This window comes from Fundulus heteroclitus, chromosome 8 (genome assembly GCF_011125445.2).
Source record: "Fundulus heteroclitus isolate FHET01 chromosome 8, MU-UCD_Fhet_4.1, whole genome shotgun sequence".
Classification (NCBI taxonomy): Eukaryota; Metazoa; Chordata; class Actinopteri; order Cyprinodontiformes; family Fundulidae; genus Fundulus; species Fundulus heteroclitus.
This window is the reverse complement of record NC_046368.1, coordinates 15,329,613-15,354,116: the sequence shown is the minus strand read 5'-3', so window position 1 is coordinate 15,354,116 and position 24,504 is coordinate 15,329,613. Positions and strand designations below refer to the sequence as shown.

Below are 24,504 nucleotides of genomic sequence, written 5' to 3'. Positions count from 1 at the left end.
AGCTCCCCTACGACCCTGTGAGAATAAAGCTGGTATGTAAAATTGACGACTGGGAGATTGGGAGGACAGATCCGTCTTCCACAATGGCGGTTTTAACGAGAATGGCTTCAATTTCCAATCATAAAAACAAAGTTGACTGAGTTATGTTTAAAACTCCTCCAAAAAAAAGTACGAAGCTGGGACCTTGTGATTAAACTGTAAATCATTTGTTGCTGCAGCCACTGCAAAACAAAACAAAACAAAAAAAATAGAGAAGCACGTTCTGCGTCTCCGAATGAAACATCCTGGAGGCTAAAGTAAAACCCGTCCCCTAAAAATGACGTATCAACGTTTCAAGAACTTCAAGAAGCCAAACTGTCGCTTCTGTCAGGGCTCTGGCCACGCAGATGGTCTTCACTCCTCCTCCAGACTGCAAGAAACCGCAGTCTGTGTGTTTTGATGGACAGCCCCACTTCCCTCTCTCACGTTGATGGTCAGTCACACAAACAAAAAGAGGGATGAGATGAGTTTCTCAGGGGAGTGAGGATAATAAAATCAGGGTGTCTGTGTGTCCTGAGAGGGGACAATATTTGATGCTCTAACAGAATGAAGGTCTTTGGCGGCCTGAGCCGGCTGTCTTTTAGCTAAAGCAAGCAGATTTCTTTGAAGCCCGGCCACCTTCGCTGAAGAGCCATTACTCTCGGGCTTTTCTATACATTAGCCATGCCACAGCAGCACAAGTGCATTACAGGCTGCCGCCCCAACAGAGCCCAATTGTACTCCCTCTTGTTAAATATTACCCCAACAGAGCTTTTGATTTTATTTTCATTTTTTTTCCCCCCCCTTTCCCATTGGCTCTTACCCTCCTCCCCTCTCCCGATCGGATTAGGATCGATTGCTGCATGGCAGAGCTGGCCCAGACATGAGGAGCAGAACAACGCTCCGGCATGATTGTGCTCCTCAGGCCCCGCCTTGGAGACTATTCAGGCGACTAAATTGAAAGATTTGCCCTTAGATGTCAAATTTCCTCCAAGACAAGGATGTCAATACCAATTAGATTGTCTGCAGTTGCTGTAGTTACGCCAGGCTGCAGCCACCCCCACCCCCCCCCAACCTCTTTTCCTTTAAAGATACACTTGCTCTCTCTTAACATCTCACTCACATCTCTTTTTGTAGGCAGAGTGGTGGTCTCGGCACCAAGCCTTTAGCCTCAAATCAGTTTTATGACTGGCGCTGTGCAGACATTAGGCTAACTCTATTAGCCTCTGAAGGAGATGGCCTGGGGGGGAAACAGAGGGGCCAAGACAGGCCTGGCTCGGGCTGTGTGTGTGCGTGTGTGTGTGTGTGTGTGTGTGTACGTAGGCATGTGCCTACATTTGGTGAAAGGGTGAAGGGGTAACATTGTCTCACAGAGTCTTCTGGCATCTCTTTAAAGGTCACTGTCTGCTCGTCCGATGAGGCAAAAGCCCACTGAAGCAAGAACATAAACAAGAAAGAGAAGTGGACAGAAAATGGATTAATGAACAAATGTAATTAGGAGAAAGGGTGGATGGAGAGAGTGGGAGAGAAGACTCTGTCTCCACTTAGTACTGTGGCTCCTGCAGGCGCTTAAGTGCTAACATGACAAACAGATGTGGCCGTGGCTGGCCGGGCCCGGGACTGCACAGCGACACTCATCCGTGTGCATCCGCATATTTACAAAAAACAGCGTGCCCTTTGCCTTTTTCAGTGTTTCAAAGATAAATACGGATCAATTAGAAAAGGAAAAAGTTACTTATTTATATTCTAGATATGAAGCAAAATGGATCCGGTGGTGCTGAAAGAATTTACCTCCTTTTAACTTTTTTACAATTGGACACCGGAGGTGGGGACTTCAGGTTCAGAAAGGGAAAAGTCCAGAAATGAGTTCCAACCATTTGCATATCCAGCTCTGCAGCTTAGACAGGGACTAAAATCACCTGGTTAAGTGAACAGGATGAAGCCGGATTCATCCACCTCTGTTTGACACAAAATGCAAAAGCAAACATCTCAAGCTCTGTCAGACAGGATGGAAATCTCTATGAACAGCAGTTTTCAAGCTTTGCCACAGACTCTCGAGTGGATTTAGGTTTGGACTTTGACTAGGCCCTTCTGACACAAGAATATGTTTTGATCTAAACCGTGCCATTGTAGCTCTGACTGCATATTCAGGGTCATTGTCCTGATGAGACTTTGCCCCAGTCTTAAGGCTTTTGCAGCCTCTAATATATTCTCTTCCAGGATTGATTCGTACATACTATTTAGCTCCAACCGTTTTCTCGTCAACTCTGACCAGCTTCCCCGTTACTGTTAACGATGAGTATCCCTAAACCATGATCATGCCACTACTGCGATTTACTTTGGGGATGGTGTGTTCAAGGTCCTCCACAAAAGTTTAGGTTTGATCTCATCTGGCCAGAACTTGTTTCACAGTTTTGCTGGGTTTGTTAAGTTGATATGACTTTCTTTCAACAATCGCTTTCTTCTTGTCACTCCTTCAAATATATCTTTTACAAATTTGCAGAGCGCCCCGTCATGAACGCTTGGGGTATCATTGTATAGCCTAAACTGCTTTAAACTTGACCACAACCTGACCTGTCTGAGGGTCTCCTTGGTCTTCATGAGGTTGTTTGCTTAGTAATGTTCCCTGACAAATCTCTGAGGCCTTCAGTGAGATTAAATGACACAAGGCAGGACTCCATTAACTAATTAGCCGAGTTCTGAAGGGAATAGTTTGCAATGGATTTCATTTAGGAGTATCAAAGTAAATGGCCCTGAATACGCGGGATAACCCTATTTTACATATTTGCATTTGTAAAATAAATAAATGAAACATTGGAAAAGATGATTCATTTTTATTTCAGCTTTACAAATATGTGCCACTTTGTTGTAGCATAAAACCCAAATAAGATATCTTGAAGGTTCTGGTTGCAACAGGATAAATAATTCTGAATATTTACATTATGGGCTAACTTGCAGCCTCACTGAAAAAAAAACCCACAAGAGCTGCAGATGCTTTTTGCTTTGATCAAATGCTGTAATGTGACACACAACAGCAACAACAGCATGTCCAATTTGCAACAATGGATTTTTATTTGCGATATGAAAATTAAATATGAGCTCATGCTCACAAAACCGCAGGATATCTTGTGGCGCACATTGCTTTGCAGCACTGCACAGAAACACATATACACACATTTATGGAAAAAGGCAATGTGGTCTCAGAAGGCCTCTGCAATTTATCCTATGACCGTTTGAAGTTATGTACTTTGTTTGATTTTGCAGTCAGAAAAAGGCTTTTTTGCTTTTGTTTCTTTGTGTTTAAATCATAACCATTGTTCATCTAATTAACATTTTATTCCTTACATAAATAGCAAAAAACATGCAAATAATCCAACAAAAACAGAATGTACCAGAATATGCTTGGAATTTTTTTTATTGGGATTTTGCATCTCCAATTTATACCAAAACTCATACCAAAAATCCATTTGTATGGAGTCGAAAATATTGAGGTAAAGAAGACTGAAAGTTGCACAAATTTATGCGCAGTTTGGAATAAACCAAAGCCTCAACCCTAAAACAACAATCCTGTCAATCAGGTCTCTAGAGCTCTTATTTGTTTCCTTTGCATTTGTTCCAAACCTATTAATAATAGAGACTTTACTACTTTACTAATATGGCTTGCTAGTTTGGCCCAAGCATTAGGACTCCACCCAATCTAGCAAAAGCTAACTCGTAGTAAGGTTCTCGCTTCAAAACAGAAACTTTCTCAACCACAATTATTATGAGAGTTTAAAATGTTACTAAGTCAATAAATTAATTCATACCCCCCCCCCCCCCAAAAAAAATATATATATATATTAACCTTGCAATTCACTCCGCACATGTGGGATGCTCACAACAGTTGACTCAACCAGTTAAAAAAAAATTTAATTGAGACTTTGACATAGTTGATGCTATATAAAGCAGCTAATGATTTTATTTGTTTATCCATTGTCATGCATTACATTTAAAAACTAATACCCTTCATTTCCATTCTTATAAATGGAATGGCTCATTTTTTGTTACCCTCTAAAGTTAACTATTTACTATTAACTAATGAAGTTCATAGGAGGTCTGAGAATGAAAGAAAATGCATTATTCTGTCTTTTGCTTCTGAAATTTAGATAAACAATGTAAGAAGAGTACATAATACTACCATTTCCTTCTTTTATTAAACCAATAAAAATGTGTCACACTGAAAGGACCAGTTAAAACACATCAGAAACAAAGTAACGCCTCTATTTCGAACGCAATCTAGTATTTTCCACGGAACTTCATCCTTTCACTTTCATATCAAAGGCACTTACAAACTAATGTAAACCATGCCCATGATTGCAACTCTTCTTTTTTCTCTTTCCTCCCTTTTTTTTTTCTGAGGGCACGGAGCCCTGCAGTCAATTGAGCGGCGAGGAATGGAAACAGGATTTGCATTTTGAAGTTGGCTTAACCTTGCAGTGACACCTATTGCAGATGGTTGGAAATGGTTGAGAAGAATAGTTTCCGCATGGTGGAATCCACAATTAGGCTGCACATCTGCACCAGTACCCAACCCTCCGCACCTTAATCCTCTAAATCTGGCGTTCTTTGAGCTCTGCGTTGGTTGACAGCCAATGCAAACAATTTCTACTATGAAACGGTTTTCAGCCAAGCGATTAGACGAACTTCAGCCCTGAACATTTTCAGCAACATGCATGAGGAAAGGGGATAGATTGCCGGAGCACAGGGAGCCAAGTCAGAAACAGGAGGAGCTGGGCAAAGTGAAGAGAGTGTAGGGAGGGTGAACAGAGAAGCTTAAAGGAGGGGAGGAGAGATAGTGACAGCCATGAGACAGAAATTTACAACCAGATCATCAGTTAGCCACTCCAATCACAATGGATCAAGCCATTAAATGTGCATTTTGTTTCCAAACAATCTCCTGGCTGACAGGAACTACACATCATGGCCTTATATCGATGTTCAATGGAGCACTTTGCACTCCCAACGTCTAAGAAGTTCACTGTCTGTCAGTTAATTCAGCACATTATTCAAAACTCAACTTGCATCTCATTCAGAAACAGTTGCTTCAGAAACAAAGCGCTAGTGCCTCGGCCTGTTTCCCGTTTCTCTCCCTTTTTACTGGTGCTGAATAAGCGCCGAATGCGACCATTAAACGTATTGCTGATGGAGAGACAACAACGGAGAAACATCCATATTAAAATGAACCTGAGTTACAGCCATCTGTGGGACTTAACTGGATATCCCTGATGAACGTCAGCGGCGGGTTAGATACAGCGTATGTGAGGTTAAATCCGGATCGGAAGAGGTTATCTGCAAGAGGGCTTTTACATGCATTCATCTGGATGGCGTGGTGCACATTGAACAGGATATTTTACACTGCTCAAAGAAATTAAAGGAACACTTGGAAAACACATCAGACCTGAATTGGGGGGAGACATCCTGCTGGATATGCATACTGATATGCTTTATGCGCTTAAGGTCCCGTTAAAACGAGGAAACAAATAAAGTACAATAAATTAAATGTAACAGTGGGGAGTGCAATACAGAACTAGAACTCATCCTAAAAACTGCTGTTATAAGACAAATTTTCTGTGCTGCTTTCATGTGTTTCACATTTTATGCAATCCCCATAAAAAAAACATTACAAAATGTCTGATTGTACAGAGGAAACTGATCCATAAGATCACGACAAGTTTTGTTTTCCTGGGAAAGATTCAATAGGAGGAGCTTATCAAAAGTCCTAAAAGTCTGCAGAACTTTTACATATTATTATAGATCAACAGACTTTCACACTGCTGTTCAGAGTAAATCTTTTTTTTTTTTGAATAAGGACCGATGTAAGAGGCTGAACATGGGATCATTTACCATATGTTTGTGGCTTTTGCGCTTAACATTTTTCAGCTTTTTCACAGTGTAATGTTGCTTCAGTTGTGAATAACTGCACGTGAAACGATGCTTGGCTACATTTTTCTGTCTACAGCAGTAAAAAAAAAAAAAAAACTCCAAAGGCTCTTTATGTTTCTCTCCCTGTCAGCGGCTACTGAGGGGCGGCGCCGCTCTGAGCGCGCCGGGTAGGAGTGGTGGACGAGAGGCAGGACGGAGTGGAGCTGTCTCCCTGACTTTTTAAGAAAAGGGAGAAACAGCGAAAACAGAAAATGAAATAACAAACTACAGTGCACACGAGGTCCAGAAAGTACGGAAGCACGTGCGTTGAAAAGACATTTTAAAAAAAATAACAGCATTAAAAGGAATGTTTTTTTTTTCAATGTTAATATTACCAAGCTGTTTTTTATTCATCAACTCATGACGTTGTAGGATGCCCCCCTGGGCCTTACGTAGAGTGCGTGATGCGCGTGGGCGGATCTCTGGCACTGCTGATATGGAACGGGTAATGTGTTGGTAACAAAAGCCTGCAACATTTTTTTATTTTTTTTTGAGGAAGATGAAAATGATAAACCCACAAAGGGCTTAATCCATATTCACCAAGAAAGTGAAACTAAAAAACTGCTGTTTGCTTTCAGCTAGTCCAGTTTGCTGAAATGTAATTGCAGCAACTCAAAATGGTACTCAATAGTTTTGATGGCCCCTACATGTTTGTATTGGTATGGCCAGGGCATGTTCCTCATGAGATGACGGATGGTGTTCTGTTGTATCTCCACCCAGATGCTGACCAGTCCATCGCTGAGCTGCAGGACAGTCTGAGGTGCAACCAGGTGGCGTTCGATGGACCTATACATGATTTCCCACAAATTTTCTATTGCGTTTAGGTCTAGAACGCACAGAGGCCAGTCAATGGTATCAACTTATCCTCCAGGAACTGCCTGCATACTCTTGCCACATGAGACTGGGCATTATCATACACCAGGAGGAATCCAGGACCCATTGCACCAGGGAAGAGCCTAGCAATGAATGGGTCTTCATACCGATACTTAATGGCAGTCAGGGTGCCGCTTTTTAATATGTACAGGTCTGTGCATCCATGACTTGTTCCATGAATTGGCGCTATATGAATAAAATTAAATTGAATTGAATCTGTGGCCTCCTTAGACCAACACTTACCCACCACCTGACCAATCATGCGGAACAATGTTGCTGCAGCTTCTCCAGACCCGTTCATGTTTGTCACACAAACTCAGAGTGAACCTGTTGTCATCTGTGAAAAGAACAGGCTGCCAGCGCCAAACCTGCCATTTCTGGTGTTCTCTGGCAAATACCAGTCGAGCGCCATGTTACTGGGAGGTGAGCATAGAGCCTACTAGAGGATGTTGGGCCTTCAGGCCCCCCTTATCAAGTTTGTTTCTAATGGTTTGGTCAGAGACACTCCCACCAGTGGCCCTGTGGAGGTCACGTTGTAGGACTTGGCAGTACTCAACTTGTACCTCCTTGCACAAAGGATCAGAAGTCCTGATGGATTGAGGACCGCCGACAGCCCTTTCTGGCTCTCCTAGAGTAACTACCTGTCTCCTGGAATCTTCTCCATCCTCCTCAAACGGTTCATAATAATCACCAAGTTCTCTGAGAAGCATCACCTTTAGAGACATTTTGAAATGGTTGAACTTTAACTTTTCCTGTGTTGTAAAAGTGAAAGAAAACAGCATATTCATTAGCATTGCTAATGAACATGCTGAAATATGTTCGACTTGAAATTTCCGAGTTTGAAGTCTGACAGATGAACCGGAAGGTCCCTAGAAGTTTGAGTTCTGACTAGCACAGTAAGAGGTTTCTTTTACACACCCCTCAGATACCTCTAGATAAAATCCAGAAGCCATTTAGATAATTACATTGAGGTTTGTGGTTGCAGTGGGATGACGTTCGTTATCACTGTAGCTTGCACTGCTAGTTAGCCTTATCACCGACCGCATCAGTTAGCAAATCCCACTGGCTTCAGAGTTTGAACCTGAACGTCAGCTGTGTCTGAGGTCTGGGTCCTTCCAAGTTACAAGTTCAAACTCAGAACATAAATGTAACACGGCATGAGGAGCTACCAGGAATTGCTAAAATTCCACTGTTATCCTTTTAAGTTCCCACATGGGATTTCTTTAAATTTTCTCCACTTTTTTTTTTTTTTTTTTTTTTTGCAGGGGAAGTTTTTGATGAAGCAAAGATCAACACAAAGAATGACTCATCTATTTGCCTGCTAATGACTATTTGCTCTGCATCACAGTCAATTTGTTTGTATTTACCTTGCAAATATTGATGACTACATTTTTTCTGACTCCAAGTAAAAGCAACCTCGTGCCTCAGTTTGAGAACTATAAATTCTGAATTAGAGAAAAGGGGTGTCCGACAAGCATTTATATCCCAAGGTCTGTGGAAAGTTCCAAATCTTAAAAGAACCATTTATTTTCTTGCACGTGATTAATGCCTTCAGCCTCTCTCTCTCTCTCGTAAAAAAAAATACATGAAACAAATAGGACCTGTGGACAAGGCAAACTCCACAAAATCCTACTTTCAGCACCTCTGAAATTAGACCTAAATTCCCCCCAGAGGGGCTATTAGATGACAAATCCTCGCCATTGACCAGAGTCTGCCCTCTGCAAGCTCATGACTGACGTCCCAAACTCTTTGATGTCCCTCGCCACAACAACGTCAGCTTCACTTCCTTTTGCTACGGGAGGGCAAAATGTGAGCTAGGTTACCCTTTTTCTTTAGGACACCCGAAAAGTTCAGGAGTAAGGAGTAAGGAGACTTACAGCATTCCAGATCAACCAGATGTTTGCATCCCATGCTAACATGTGGAGGCAGGCTCTAGCCGTGGGCCTGCATTAATGAAGGTGCAGATCCATCTGGGGGTGCTGATAGGAAGTGGGATGCAGTTTGATAGGCTGTGGAGTACGCACACACTCGCCAGGTGACATGTGTTTGCAATAACTTCTCCATGCTGCCGTTTCGGTCAGCCAAAAACACGGAGCCAGGCTGAGGACCTTTTCGCTGTTGTGGGAAAAACTGAGAACTTGGGTGGAAGGCAGAGTTACGGCAAAACTCTGCACAGTGTCAAAATTCAGCAAATTATATTTACGAAGCGGAGGACTTCAGCACAGTTGGGGGGAAGGGGGGGGGTGGAGTAAAAACATTCTTAAAAGTTTTTAGAAATGTCCACAGGAAAATATAAATGGAAACCACACTGGGTGAATGTAATATTTCTTTGGCATTAAAAACTTCTAATCTGGCTAAACAACAATAGTGTAAACACATTTTTATTTATTTACTTTACTTATACCCCAAAATTTTTCATGAATTTTGACCTACTTGAATATTACAACAATGGAAAATCAAAGTCTTTTGCCTGAACTTTAACTTTTTTTGCTGAACAATAATCATTGTATCTAGTATGTAACTTAGATTATGTTTATTCTTATTTATTTATTTCTTCTGTCACAACCGAATGTCCCCATTGTGCAACAATAAAGGTATTTCTAATCTTCTTATCTCTAATTGATGGTGATGATAAGATAATTCACAAGTTTTTATATTATTATTATTTCTTTCTGCCTTAGTCTCTTTGTTTATATCTCATCAGAAGGGTGACAAATACAGTGGACTTCATTTTTTTTTTTTTTTGCGTCAATGCAAAAAATGTGTAAAATGCCTTAATAAAAATCATCTTTTTTTCCATCCTTTTTAATTGTTGCTCTCATGCTGTATTTGTTTTAAGTGTAGATAAGTGGCTTTTTTCCTGTGGCCATTTTCTGGCTCATGGAGATCAATGCATTCACCTTGAATGTCTTTCTTGTTTTGAAGAGTAGCTTAGAGAAATAGAAATGTGTGCTATGTCAAGTTTATACCTCAAGAATACAGAAAGTAGTGAATCGCTGATTAAAAAAAAATCAACTAAAAAAAATAATATATAGCTATATACAAAAGACAAAGAGGCTTCAGTTGCATTTCTTTTATAGGACTTGTATAGAGTGGCACTAATTCTAGCTCTGGTGAGTTTTGGGGTAAAAACATTGTTTAATCAGAAGGAAGTTTTTTACCGACTGAATAATGTATATTAGAAATCAAGTTTTCTTTTGAGTGAAATTATTCTACCGGAACAAAAGACTGATTTGTTGTAAGACTTTCCCAGATCTTAAACAGAGGTCCAAGGAAATGTGGGGGGGTGCTGTGTAATCAGAACGGCCATATGTGAAAGAGAGACTCGTGCGGCAACAATTTACTCAGCAATTTTCAACATTTCCATTATCTCTATTTGTATCTATTACAACATGAGACAGCACTGCACACTTCTCTGACAACAAAGCACTACTGTGCACGCCCTGGTCCACCTGTCAAGCTGAACTGCTTCCTTCTTTGTGTCCCATCGTAGAATTACCGAGAGAGGGATTAGCAAGCTGCTGTATCGTTGCGGTAGCTGAAAAAAAAAATGGTTGTGTATTCTTGCCGTAAGACTCAGTTAGATTTAATTATATATCAGTTCTTAGTAATACATTAAAAGAACACCTTAGGAAAATTAACATTCAGTATAAAAAAGATATAATATTTTCAATACAATATGACTCTCATCTCCCATAACTGAATCTCTCTCGGGCATTGAGTAGAATATATTGTACGTCAAAGATCGTCGCATTTTTAACTGAAAGGCAAATTGCGTTAACTTATACAGTAGGATTGTATTTCAAAAAGAGGGCCGGAAGAGCCGTAAAGTGGGCGAAGGAGGACAGAGAGGATCAGGGGGTGAATGAAAATGTAAAGATCGCATGGAATGCTCCCGTGTGAACTGTAAATGAACCTCCAAAACCCCAAATCCCCCCAGCTGCTAAACTCTGTTCCTTCACCCTGACACGACCACAAAACACTTGCAGCCCTTAGAGCAGGAATGTCACATTAAGATCTTTACAAGCAACGAAAATGGATATTTCTTTCCCACAGGTAGTGTTACTGAAATGCAGCGCCTTGCAAACGCGTTCTTAACCCTTCAACTTAACTTATTTTAGCCGTAGCATATTTCCAGCTGTTCTGCGAAGGCCTCAGCGGTTTGTTGGAGAGCTTTAGTTGAACAAACGGCCTCATCAAGACCAAGGAATACACCAGACGTTTAACAGCAGATTTAAGTTATGAAACAATAGCTCAAGCTTTGAGCATCTCACAGGGCCCAGCTCTGAATATCTGATAATGGGGAAAAAAAAATATGGCACAACAGCAAACCCACTTGAGAAATGGCCGTCCCAAAAACTGAAGGCTTGTCAAGAGGAGCCTTATTTGGAATAAGCCAAGAGATCCACGGCTCAGGTTGAATCCACTGACAGAAAAACTCAGTGGTGCCCTTAGAAATCTGGCCTGAATGGAGGTGTGGCATGGGAAAAAAAAGCCAATGCCAAAAGAAAACTATAAAAAGTGTCACAGTTTGTTATAGGCCGTGCAGGGACACGCAGAAAACATGTGGAAGAAGCTGCGCTAGACGGATGAAACCCAAATTGAAGGTTTTGGTCTTCAACCAACACATAATGTATGACAGCAGACCAACGCCGCATGTTCCCCTGAACGCAGCCACCCCACAGCGAAACATGTGGGGTGGCTGCGTTCTGCTATGGTCGAGGTTTTTCTTCAGCGCGAGCAGGGAAGCTGGCCACTGTTGATGGGAAGCTTGATGAAGCTGGACAGGACAATCCTGAGACAGAATATTTTTAGAGGCTGCAAAAGCCTTGTGACTGGGATGGAGGTTCGCCTATCAACAGCACCACAGCACCACAACCCTGTACATACAGTACACACACAGTTACATCGGGGTGTAGATCTGTGCATAGTTACGTGTTGGAATAACCCCGCCAAAGTGCAAATCTAAACCCAGATGAGAATCTGTGGCAAGACTTGAAATCTGATGTTCACAGACACTCTCCTTTCAATCTGACTAAGTTTGAGATGTTTTACGCAGAGGACAGCGGACCCGTCTCTAGACTTGCAAAGCTGGGAGGGACGTACCCTAAAAGTCTTGCAACTGTGGCTTCGGTGAAAGGCGGAAAAGCATTGACTGATCCAAATTTTTTAGATTTTTTTTTGTAAATAATCTTACCACGTATCATATTTATTCCACTTAGAAAACCGTAAACTACTTTGTGTTGGTCAGGAAATTTCAAATAAAAGACACTGAATATTGTTGTTGAACTGCGACAACATATAAAAGGGTTTAAGTGCTGTGAAAACCTTTGCAAGGCAAATTATGCTAACCAGTAACTGGGTGTTGATCTTCTTTAGTAAATCTATTTTTCTCTGTCTCTCCATTCTTTTAGGACTAAATACGGATAGTTACTACGCTGTAGAATCATGAAACGTTTTAATTTTCAAATCAAAAGATGCAAAGAGACAAAAAAAAAGAAAGACATTCATTAAGTTTTTTTCTCATCTGCGACTTTAGCGTCTGTATGTTGTGCGACCACTGTTGGTTTTCTGATCTCTCATCATCTGTCATCGGTGGCATGTCACATTAGTCTGGTGCTGACTGGAGGTAATGACAACCAGTTGTGTGGTAAGAATAGGAATTAAAGAGCCTAAGAAGCTTTGATGCCTTGTTTATTTTCTTACGTGCGCTCTTGGAGGTGCTCTCAGCCCGGCTAGCGAGAGTGTTGTGATTGGTGTGTTTTGCATGTGTAGGAACACTCCCTCTCTCACATCAAGCAGGCCTTTTCCCTCCGCTTCTGTCCACGTCCTTCAGTCACTCGCTCACTTTTCCCCGTCCCTCTCCCTCTTCTCTACCTTCTTACTTTCCCCCCCCACCCCTCTTCATGTCTGCATGTTTCCTCCTCCTCCTTTCTTCTGCCTCTCTCCTCCCACCGGAGCTGTGTGCATTCCTGCCAGGAGGGGCGGAGGTGTCTGTGATCCGGATAAGGACCAGACCTTCTCCCTGACGCTCGCGTTCGGCCCTCACCCCCTTCCCTGGGAAAATGGGTGCAGCCTCCTCCCATGCAGGGCACCAGTTCGGCTTTGAGCGAGCTTCCAGGCAAGGCAGCGGAGATTTAGCATGATTTGTTTGTCTGCCGCTGCGTATTTGCACTAGCACCCCCCCCCCCCCCCCCCCCCCCCCCCTCTGCTCTTTTGCTTCTGAGCTGGTTAGCCGGTGCAGGTCTGGATCAAGGCTGCTGGAGGCCAGGAGAGCAAGCCAGGGTTAAGGGGGTGTTAAAGAGGGTGAGGCATGGAAGGTAGCGCTTGGGGAAAAAAAAAAAAATTGTAGGGCAGGAAAACACGCATTCACTCACACACAGATGCAAAACAATCTCCCTGATCATTCAGTTAGCATTCACAAAGACTCAAGAGGTTTTTTTTTTGGGGTTTTTTTTCATTCCTCCTCTCCCCCCCCCTTGTGTTTTGTAATTGGCTCGCTTCCTGGTGCAGTGGCAGACAGCAGCCACGACAGCGGCTGCCCAGCCGGCCCATTGATCTTTCATCAGCCCATAGAGTTAAAGCTGAAGGCATTAGAGGGAAAGCTGGAGAGGCAGCCCCTCGTTTTATGGCAGCCCGCTGGAGCCTGCCGAGGATTGTTCCCTGCTTCCTCAAATTGTTTTTCATTTAGTCCGGGTGCAGCGCTGTGCTGCTCGGCGGAGAATGAGGTGGAGTGGCGCAGGCATTTAGGGGAGCACGTAGCAGCCACGGTCTGGGTAGGTGAAGAAAATGGTGTGTTTTTTTCGACTTGTTTCGGTGTTCTGGGTTTAAGCGTGGGTTTGTGTGACATCTCTGCGTTGTTTCCTGTCCCAAAGCACAGACTGGACCTAATGCAGGCCCCAGCATTGGGAGGGTGATGCTGACTGCTGACCTTTAATCCAACTGAATTTATTTTAGCTACAAAAAAAGTTACTTACATTTGAGTGCACATAAAAACGTCTAGAAAACAATAAACAGAGGCAAACGTGCATCTGAAAAACGCTTTAAAATCCAAATGAGCTTTTACGTAAGACGCTTCAGTTACCTTACTCAATTTGCATGAACTCCAAATAGGTGGTCAAGTCGTAGTGGGTAAAAAATATATATATATTAAAAATCAATGCACAGGTGTGGTCCGCTGAATCCCGCAGCAATATCCTCGCGATCCGAGCTTTAGCTGTCATGTAATGTGGGCCCTGCCACGGTCAGCTAACAGATATGTGATACTGGGGTCCTTCTTTGACATCTGCTCCACTGGGATCCTGTCGGGGAGAGGTAGAGAAACAGATTTCAGATCAGCAGATCCATTTTCACAGGACTCTGAATATTTCATGCAGAGGAGTCTTGTAGCAGGCACGCAGATATGATAAATAACAACAACCCCGTCCAGCTAGACAGATAGTGTACAGCCGGGTTTTGTTTGCTTTCGGACAGAAACGTGGAAGTCGTGATAAAAAAGGACGTGAAATTCCTGAGTGGGTCGCACTTTACAGCCGGAAAGAGCAAAATCAAACGTTTGGAGGGGACACAGGAGATAAACATGCAAGAACATGAAGAAAATGCCTCTGTTTGTACATGAACTCATTTGTTCATTTGGGTTATTAGATGTGTCAACTTACTGTATCAGATGCCGTCATGCCAGATCATAAAAGGTTCTAACACAAACATGTCCAAAAACAACCCTTAAACTTGGGAGACCCTGTTAAAGCAGACAGTAAATCAATCCCTAGCATCAGTGCTAACAACGCAAAAAGATGTCTCCCGCTCTCTTACAGCAAAACCCCACACCTGACCCTTAAACCTTCACCCGCAGAAAGGATGCCGTTTCACCAACTCTCTTTGAATACACTCCTTCAGAAAGACATCGTTGAAACCGGAGCCATCGTAGGCCGCTGGATGTGTTTATTAAGTACGCTCTCGGGCTGGCTTACTCCCAAGATGGCTGTAACTGAGAGATTTGTTCATGTAGGCATTAGGTCTGGCTATCAGAGGTGAATTATTTATTGAAAAAAATCCTCCAGTCCTTGAGGGCTGAGAAAGTAAGCAGGACTGCTTTCCGACTCTTCTATATGAGTAGTATATTGAATCTCAAGAGAAATGCAAAAAATGTATGTTTCTCTAAAAACAAAAAAAGAAAGTAGTTGATGAAATATGGAAGACAGTTGCCATTGTACTGTTGTACAGTTTTTATATTAAATGAATGTCATGGCAGCACATTGGACAGGGCAGGTCAATTATAAAGAAACAGAAAAGGTGAGAGAGCTTGAGATAAATAAGACAGCAACAAAAACACCCAAACAGATGAAAAACAAAAAAAAAGTTATAATTATAAAGGAAATTATAATTATATTAATTATAATACTAGCAACAATAATAACAGTGACACAGATGTAACATTTTTAAGAGAAAAGACGTCTTATATGATGCAGTGCCCAGCATTAATTCATAAAAAAAACACACACACACAGGCACACACTACTGCTAATGTTAAAAAAAAAAGTGTCTGAAGACACTTGTTTTAGAAAAGGACTTCTTTTGATCTTAAAATGTGGTTACAAATGTATTTGCATTGTTCAAATGGGCCAGAGGGGGCAATAATGATGTTGGAATGGGGCAACAAAATCAAAAGCCATACCAGGAGGTCATTGTTTTAATTATGTATTTTGTTATGGCGGAGCTATGATTTTTAAAAAAAACTTGATCCTTCTCAGAATTTTTTAGACTAACTAGTTGACTGTAATTCTGTCTGTTGAGTACCTATTTACCACAAATCTGCTGATTGATATGGTGGCACAAACTTCTTTAGTCCCAGAAAAATGTAGCCAGTGAGGATATGTCAGAGGTGCCGTTTATACCTAAATATGAGATTCAATTAGAATTTGAGGGTAAGACCAGAAGTGAGTAGCAAACAATTAAAAGGGGCCACTATGACAGGCAAAATAAATAAATGAACAGATGAATAAACAACACAACTCATGAATCATGTCCTCAGGCAAAATTATTGGAGTGGCCATTGTCCTCCACCCCTGTGCTAAAAAGTCTGATTTCTGTAATGTATTTATGTGGGCTCAATAAAGACAGTGACTTTTCAGCCTAAATTAGTCATTACATTTTTTTTTGATGAATGTCCGATGTTTGAAGGCCATGCTTTGCTTACAGGAGAAGCAGAAATAAAACTGGTAGACTGTCTGCTTATAAAAACGTTATTGGAGCCACTAGCACTATCTTTTGTCCAAGATAAAGTCAAATATGAACAAAAAGGAGACACAAGTCTCACCCAGTTGGACAGGAAATCCAGTTATCGTTCCATATCTCCTCTGCCAAATTTAAATCACAAATGATTTGTTCAAACTCAAATAAATCACATTTGGTAATTTTCTTTGCCTCCATTATTGCGTTAGGGTTTTTTTTTTATATGTTTTTGGTCGTCAGTGATAGAGAAAGAGAGACAGGCGGAGAGGCCTGGCTATTGTCATTCAATGGCCAAACCATTTTGGAAATCACCGCTTTCTGTTTGCTCTTGCTGTCCCACCCCCACCCCCCACCCCTCTCTCTCTCTCTCTCTGTATTCCCTCATGGGTTTAGCTGAATGGAAGACTTCCTTTTATAATTTCCAGGTTTTTACAGCAGCCAATTCCACGGCGTCTCAGCCGAAGAACGACCAAATGGGTCAGCGATTGAATGACATGCTAGCTAAACGGGGGAGAAGTAAAATTTACCCTCATGATAAAAAAAAAACGATTAATCCTTATTTATAATTTAACAACAGACACCATTTCTTTTGGATAGTTGCTCCTAAAGATCCCCATCAATTACATCTAAAAGGACTGATAAACATTTAGTGATCTCTGCCTCTTATGTTCGTTTGTTGCCTTTGAACTTGAACTTTTCCTCAGAATTTGGGGAAAAAAATACATGACAACCCATGCAGGGTATAATTTGAGAGCGGCTCTTCTGCTCGGCTAACCTCGTTTGAAATCAACTGTTCTGCAAGATGTAATTCCAGTTAACATGTCATTAGGGGTTTTGTAAACTTCAGATGTAATTTGAATATATTGCTCCCTGACTCGTGACCCACAGGCTGATCGGAAATATCTCATAGCCACCAAACCCCAATTAGTCATTTTGTATCTTTTCCCGTTGGGGGAGAAAAAAAAAGCAAGTATATAAGGTTGTAATCACTGAAAGTCGTTTGTTTCTGGCAAAAAGTATAAAAGATTCAGTGTCTTGTAATAAAAAATAAAATACATTCAAAAAAAGGGAATAATAATCAAGTTAATTTTGGAAGAGCTAAGTACGAGAGTGCCGATGTGTCACGTTGAAGGAGAATATTCCCACCGGTGGGGCATGAAATTCACAGGCGTTACCGTGGCCAGACAGCCTCCCCAGTGCTGCGGTCAGCAAAGTGACCTGAGAAGGAAAGTGCCTGTGTCTTCGGGTATGTTTGCAAATTATGTGTAAGGGGAAAGAGAGAAAGAAAAGGGGGAAGAAAGATCACTGTGCCTGGGCTTGAAAAGCAGAGGCTGACATTTACATTTATACTGATGCCTGCAGAATCGGTCACATTCTAAACATATACATCACAGGGGGCCCAAAACATTTGCTATTTGTTTTGGGGACTTTCCAGCTATTTCAACCAAAGCTCCAAATCTCGTCTCTTTTCTTTCATCCATTTTTAAATGTTTGCGCATTATACAGCTACATGTATGAATATTATGTTTTACAAAAGTAAATAAAAAGATAGAATTACCAAACTATTTAGCACATTAAATGAGATATAAGTAAGATATTTACGGTAAAATCAATCTGAATTATTCTCATTTGTCACCTGGGATGGAAGTAACATTCCCTATAAACAATGGGTCCTCTCCATCAACAATGTCTTGGTCATGTTTTCTCATTTCAAACCTAGAGGTACGGTGCAGAACTACTTCAGTACAGTGTTTAGCCCGTGTTCACTTCCCAAATCATATGAGATTTTGCGGGCTTCCTGAAACAGAGCGCAGCATTTGGTATTTTATCCTGGCAAAACAGCAGCAGCCTGCAAACATGGAAGCAAGTAAGAGAAGCAGACCAGAAATAGAAAAGAATACAACATTATATACCTGTCCCGTGTAAGTACAAATTCAGTGGAGCTTCACATCCGCGGGACCGTTGGGTAAATGGCGGGTCTCCCTGACAGGCATTGTGTATGTGTTGTTTTAGTTTTAACCACTAGGTGTCATTATTACTTATTGTTCCTTTAATTGACATTAATTGCAAATTCTGACTTTCTGTTCCAAAGAGACAACACCTTTAAACCTGACAAGGCAAAGGATGGAAATTATGAACAAAAAAATATGTTTCTATTGTGTGAGTGACACTAATGTATTACTGGTGCATTTGTAAGCATGACTTCTGTAAAAAGGTAAGCACTCTTTGAGGCCCCTGCTGGTGTGGAGGTACATAGCAGCCATGTTGTTAACTCATGCCTTGGGCCAGCACTAGATGGAAATTTCCTTTATGGGACAGTTACTTAATGTTAAAATTGTGTAGTTTCATACTACAAACAATATTCAAATGTCTTGTTTAAAGGGGCCTAGTCACGTACTATGACTACGAATTTCTACGCCAGTAGCTCCCTCTGGTTGCATACAAAGGTTTTTCGATGAAATGATCACTCCTTGTTGGCTTATTATATTTTGTTTCTGCGTTTTACACTATTTTGCTGTATTTGTTAGTCAACTAATCACTTTTGTGTATATTTATCATAACAAGACCACGTGACCAGACATACGATATTGCATATACGTGCAATGAGTAAACAAGGAGAAGCAATAGGAGCAGAGCAAGTCAGCAACGTTCAGCAGGGGAGTGAAAAGAAAGAGGTTAAGCAACCCTAACCTTGTAAATCGGGTTGGTCTTTAACCACACCGAGCTGTCACCTAACTGCGAGGCATTGCTGGTCGGTCTACTGGCTCTTACAGTAGCTGTGTCCATGGTCGCATTTTGATAGGTGTGCGGTACTGCCAGCAGGTGGCTTAACAATGTTTATGACTGCTGATCGCGCCCAGAGCAAAATTCTTTTCCAGCTCAAAAAGGTCAAAGAAAACACAAACAGGGTGACCGCTTGGCATATATTCGTTTATTTGAAATGAAAGATGAATGGTTATGTTTTCTTTTCTTTTTTTATGGTCAAAATATGTGACTAAACCCCTTTCTCTTTTGAATCGAAGTTTAGGACCTTGCGATTACACAATCTCTCACTCTGTAAATGACCTCCTGCAAAGCTTAACTGATGTTATCTGGGATTTTGATTTGCAGGACATACGCGCTGGCCGTTAACGTTATAATGTAACTCAAAGCACTGAGTAAAAAGCCTAGAAAAGGGATGAGAAAACTGTAGATCTGATTAAAGCAGAGTGATGAACTAATGACACTAACGATGACACATATTTGGCTTGGAGGTGATAAATGTGTTTCACCAAGTTCAAAGGGTTACAAGAAAACCTACTGACGCACCTTCAGATAATGAAAATAAACCTATAGGGACGTATAGGAGCAGACAAGCAGAGTCTCGGCCCATCCTTTGGTGGAATGCAACTAAGTACATACTTTTGTACACTAGTTTATTTACTTAAACTCCACTGGTTGCAGCAGAGTAGTCTTGTTCTTACTTTACCACATTTAACTTCAGAGACATGGGCCCTTGTAAAAGTATTCACCTTTTCAACCTTTAAAATTTAGCTCACAATACAGTGTCAAACTTCAAATTGTTTTACTGGGATTTAATTTGACAGATCAACATAAAGTTGTAAGGTAAATGATGCTTGGCAACAGTTTTACCTTTAAGAAATTAGAAAATTTGGATGTTTGGAAGAAGTATACAGCAGGGTTAGGCTATAAAACAATTTCCAAAGCTTTGGACCTTTAATAGAGATTTGCTCAATCCATTAGCGGAAAATGGAAAACTCCAAAACACGGTGCTGGCAGCATCATGCTGAGGGGAAGGTTTTCTTCAAGGGGAAGCCGGTCAGAGGTATTGGGAGGATGGATGGAGCAAAAGACAGGTTGATTATGAGTGAAATCCTGTCAGAGACTGCAAAGGACTTGAGAGTGGGACAGAGTTTGACCAGCTGGGAAACACTGAGCAGTGCAGCCAAAGTTATAATAAAAAGATTTAAATCAAAGCATGTTAATTTGTTAAAATACTGAAACCAAAGCCATGTAATAAATTAATTTGAGAATCGTGGCAAGTATTGAAAACTGATCTTCACAGACAGAATCCATCAATTCAATGGCGCTTGAGCTATTTTGCAAAGAAGTGGAGAAAGCATTTTAGCTTCTAGATGAGCAAAGCTCAAAAAGACATCTTCTTCTTTCCTTTTATTCGAATGACATTTTAAAAACCATGTATCCTTTTTCTTTCACTTCACAGTTATGGACTGCTTCGTGTTGGTGTATCCCATAAAATCCCAATACATTGAAGATTGTGGTGGCAAAATGTGATGAAGTTCAAGATATGAATACGCTTGCAAGTGTGTATCTGGGTGGGTTGTAAGTAAACTGATATTCCATGGAATTCACGATTATCATTGTGAATGCTTTCCTGTGTAAATGTACAACATTCTGATTACATGGATGTTTTTATAATATTATTTGTGTACCCTACGTTTTGGTATTAAATACATATTTATAAAACTTAACATACATTTCAGTTTTAGAATGAACTTTTACTTAAAAATCTTCAAAGCTAATTTAAAGTAGTTTTACTGAAGGCGGTGACTATCTGATTTTAAAAAGTGAACTGGGGGCAGTTGTTCACCACTCTTTGTCAGCATTTAATTTGTAGTTAACACGTCAAACAGGTGTTTGTTGGATTCACAGCAAACAACTGTGTAATATTTACAAAAAATGTATATAATTTAACCCACCAAACATCTTTTTGATGTGTTAACTGGAAATTATATATTACATAAAGTTGAAAACTGTCTTGGTTCACTTTTCTCGGTATGTATGGTGACGTCCCTCATCAGTTAAGATGAGGAACGCAGCAACAGGTAATAAAAAAAAAGGTTAATAACAACTGGGTGTGTATGCATTAGTCTGTCATCTCATCTCCAGTCCTGTTTTCCACCTTACCTCCCTTACAACGAGCGCGTCCTGCAATAAATATTTGCAAATACCAGCTTAAAACATATTGTCTTATATTCAAAAAAAAAAAAAAAGCTCTCGCGTCGTGGCGAAACGGCTCCTTATCTGGTTACTAATGTCCATCAGCAGCCTCCAAGGAGTCTCTCCAGCCCGCAGCCGAGCGACATCAAATGCTGATCAGTATTTACATGACCGGAAAGGTTCCGGAAAAGTGCGGGGAAACGACGTGCGGAATGACGCCCAAGCGCTCCAGCCAGAGCAGCGCACGGGTCGCCCCGCCGAACGCGTCTCCGCCTTTTTAAAGCGTGCAGCTTGCGCGCCGGGCGCCGAGGAGAGGGTAATCTGTTTGCAGTGTGCGCGCTGATGGTCATTTTTTATGATGTTGTTTAATCCACAGAGGGAGGAAAAAAAGAAAGGGAGGGGTGGGGAGAGGAGAGGAGAGGAGGTGAGGGGGGGTTGTCTAGCACAACCCCAGACAAGCTGGCTCCAGCGGCCATCTCTGTAGGCTACATGCTTCTCTATTTGAGCACGGAGGCAGGTGTAAATCTCTCTTGCGATCTTTACTCTGCACTCTGCGCGACACTCACCTGGAGGTAAATAAATGGTTTATGACCAAGTGAATGAACCACCCCCCTCTCTCGTTTTGCGGGCTTGTGCAAATACAGAGAGAGAACAGCCCCGGGGAGGATATGTCAGCATTGTCATGCACTAAGGTGTGCGGAGAGGTTGGCCAATGCTGCCTGCGATGCTCAGAGGCAATTAAAAGCTCCTTAGAGTCCACATAATTGCAATATTTTGCAGGATGTTTCACCATTATTTCTTTCTAATTTTTTTTTATATAATTAACATGAAGGCAACTTTTCCCCAAATAAGAATTGAGAGCAATTGCATTCAACTCCCCTGCATGCCAAACAATGGCATAACAGGTTGACCAAAATGGGGGATATTTTCGCTGGGCTCCAGGAGCCAGTAGTGGCATGAATGTTACCCTGGGCATGTGCCCTTCCATCTGAAAGCCCCACCACCCCTCAGACAAAAATTAAAAATGTGAAAAATGAACATATTTTCTAATAAAAAAGTACATTAAACTGACTGAGATACCAACTTTTGCCTTTTGGTTGTCTTATGTAATCATCATTGTTTACAATCCTTACATTGTGTAAGGCTAGCACCCTTTTTCCATGACTGAATATACAAATTAGAAATAAAAAATAGTTTGGAGCACGTAATGTTTTTTCATCTTTTTGGTTGTGTTAGGCACCACAGGGGACCATGGCCCTCTGGTCGGTGAGCCACATCACACATTTTCAAAAGAAATTAAATTAAATTAAATAAAAACTCATTTGCTAGCCACACAGTGTTGCATGCAGATGAGTTTTTTTTAGGAATCCTAATTTACCAGGACATATATTAATGAGTTACAACTTTGTTTATTTATGTATGTATTGATAGATACAGGCCTGGTATAGCTCCTATAACATCTTGATTATATTTTCTACATCGAAGAAGACATTTCTAGCAGTTGAGAAGTGTTCACCATTTAATAAACTTTTTGTGAGTACATCTGTTGCCGATTCGCTTCAGTCCAACTTTACCTAATAAATGACTTAGTGCATTTAAAGGTTAAATATTCCTGTTAATGTCACAGTTAAACAAGTTGTATTTTTGGCTACATTCAATAGCTTTTTTTGAGTTATATGTAGGCTACTCCTGTGCCCAGTTATTCTACATGCTCTGATACCCAAAGGTGATCTCTGAATGTCAGGGTCACATTGCCACATTGTCTTTCAACGTAACTCACGCAAAGTGTGAGCATAGGTGTTTGCATGAGTGTGTGCGTGTTTCCGGGGGAAAGAACGAGAGAGAGATAGGGGTAGCAAAGGGGGGGCTATTATATCCCAAAGTTCCCCAAAGTAGGTCTGTGCCATTCTTGATTAGGGCTTGTTCCCAAAAGATGGTGGCAGACATGAGATAATGAGGTCCTGTGATAGCGCGGGCCTCCTTTAAGTTTTTCCCATGAAAGGAGACTGTCGCCAGTCCACAAAACGACACTGTGCATCGGCACCACGCTACTCACTTCTCATTTGTCGAACACAAAAGCTGATCCACCCCAAATCCGTGCTAACAAACCGGGGGAGCAGGAGCGAATCATATAATGTTCGGCTGTATTCACTTCGCCACTAATTAACTGGAATCCCACCTCATTCGTAAATACAGTGACCAATTAAACCCCCATGTATGCCAGGGGTCTCTGGGGCCAGACTCGGTCGCCAGGAACATTTGTGAAGGTCTGCGGCTTTACTATAGGCAATGGATCTTATTAGGTGAATAACCCCAGCGAGGAAAGGTCACAGGCTTTTTCACTGCCCTCCCTTGGAAAACTAAGATGTTTTCTAATCGGATTTTAATTGGTTGGTTGCTTGGCTGGCCGGTGTCCTCATGGGCACCCAGTGGGATGAATCTGGTGTTTGTGTTTCAGCGTGGATTTGCAAAAATGAAAAGCGTGCACATGCTAGGAAAGGATGACTTTACAGAAAGCAGAAAACTCAAACAGTGCCGTTAAGTGTTTTTATAGGTACGCTATGAAAAATAACTTATATGATGTTAGCCCATTAAAAGTTACAGAGTATTTTAGCTTGCAAATATGGTCACAGCATTACCCACTTCATGCTGGTAACAATTCCGATCGAAAACCATTTTTAATTGTGGTTTAGCAGAAAATTTTGGTTTAGTCACCCGTTAATCTCATTGGTCATATGAAGCGAAGGGAAGGCTGATGTATAAGGGAAGTAGAATGAATAAATATCAACTTTATAAAATGTAAAAAGCATCACAAGAAAATGTCTGCTTGATTTGTCATGTTCCGAGTTATTAACTAGCTTAGCGACAGCGCTGACGCTAAAGTCAGCCTTGCTAGCAATCTAAAGTGCTAATTTGAGCTGCAAATCTTAGCCGTGGTTGTTTTAGAAAAGTTTAACATGCCACATTGTTGAAAAATTAGCATCTAGCGTCTAGCTTGGCAACAACGTTAATGCTAAAGTCGCACTTGCCAGCGAGCTAAACCTCCTTACTCGGAGGAGGATGTTTTCAGTGAACGGCACGTCTTGGCTGTTAGGTAAAAGACTTATATGGAATCTTGTTTGCATCCTGCTTTAATTAATTTGTCTAATGCTACAGTCAAGCTTGCTAGGACCCTAAATGTCCTAATTCTGAGGCCGTTGCTCCCAGAAAGAATTGCCTTAGCTGCAGCTTGTGCAGGCAAAGGGTTTAAATGGCAATGCTAATACTCAAGTCAAACTATCTAGCAAGATAAACTTGATCACTCTGAGGAAATTGTTGCAAAGAGCCCAAAATATAAGATATAATTCTGTGTCTTACAAGGGTGAATTTCTTCTGGGCCAAGTGCTAAGGTCAGTTTGGTTGATGAATAGTTTAACATGCAATGCTGTTAGTTCAGAGTTTAATTTCAGCAACATCTTA

General features: G+C 41.3%; 1 long non-coding RNA gene across 1 annotated transcript in view; it reads right to left on the bottom strand.

Annotated features, from left to right (window-relative positions):
- LOC110368925 overlaps positions 1-14,696 on the bottom strand; it is a 54,630-nt gene extending 39,934 nt beyond the window's left edge. Inside the window, exons 1-2 of the long non-coding RNA XR_004931535.1 lie at positions 14,511-14,696; positions 13,937-14,153 (exon numbers count right to left, since the gene is read on the bottom strand). This is a non-coding gene — a long non-coding RNA (uncharacterized LOC110368925). The remainder of the gene's footprint in view (positions 1-13,936; positions 14,154-14,510) is intronic.
- Between the last annotated feature and the right edge of the window lie 9,808 nt (positions 14,697-24,504).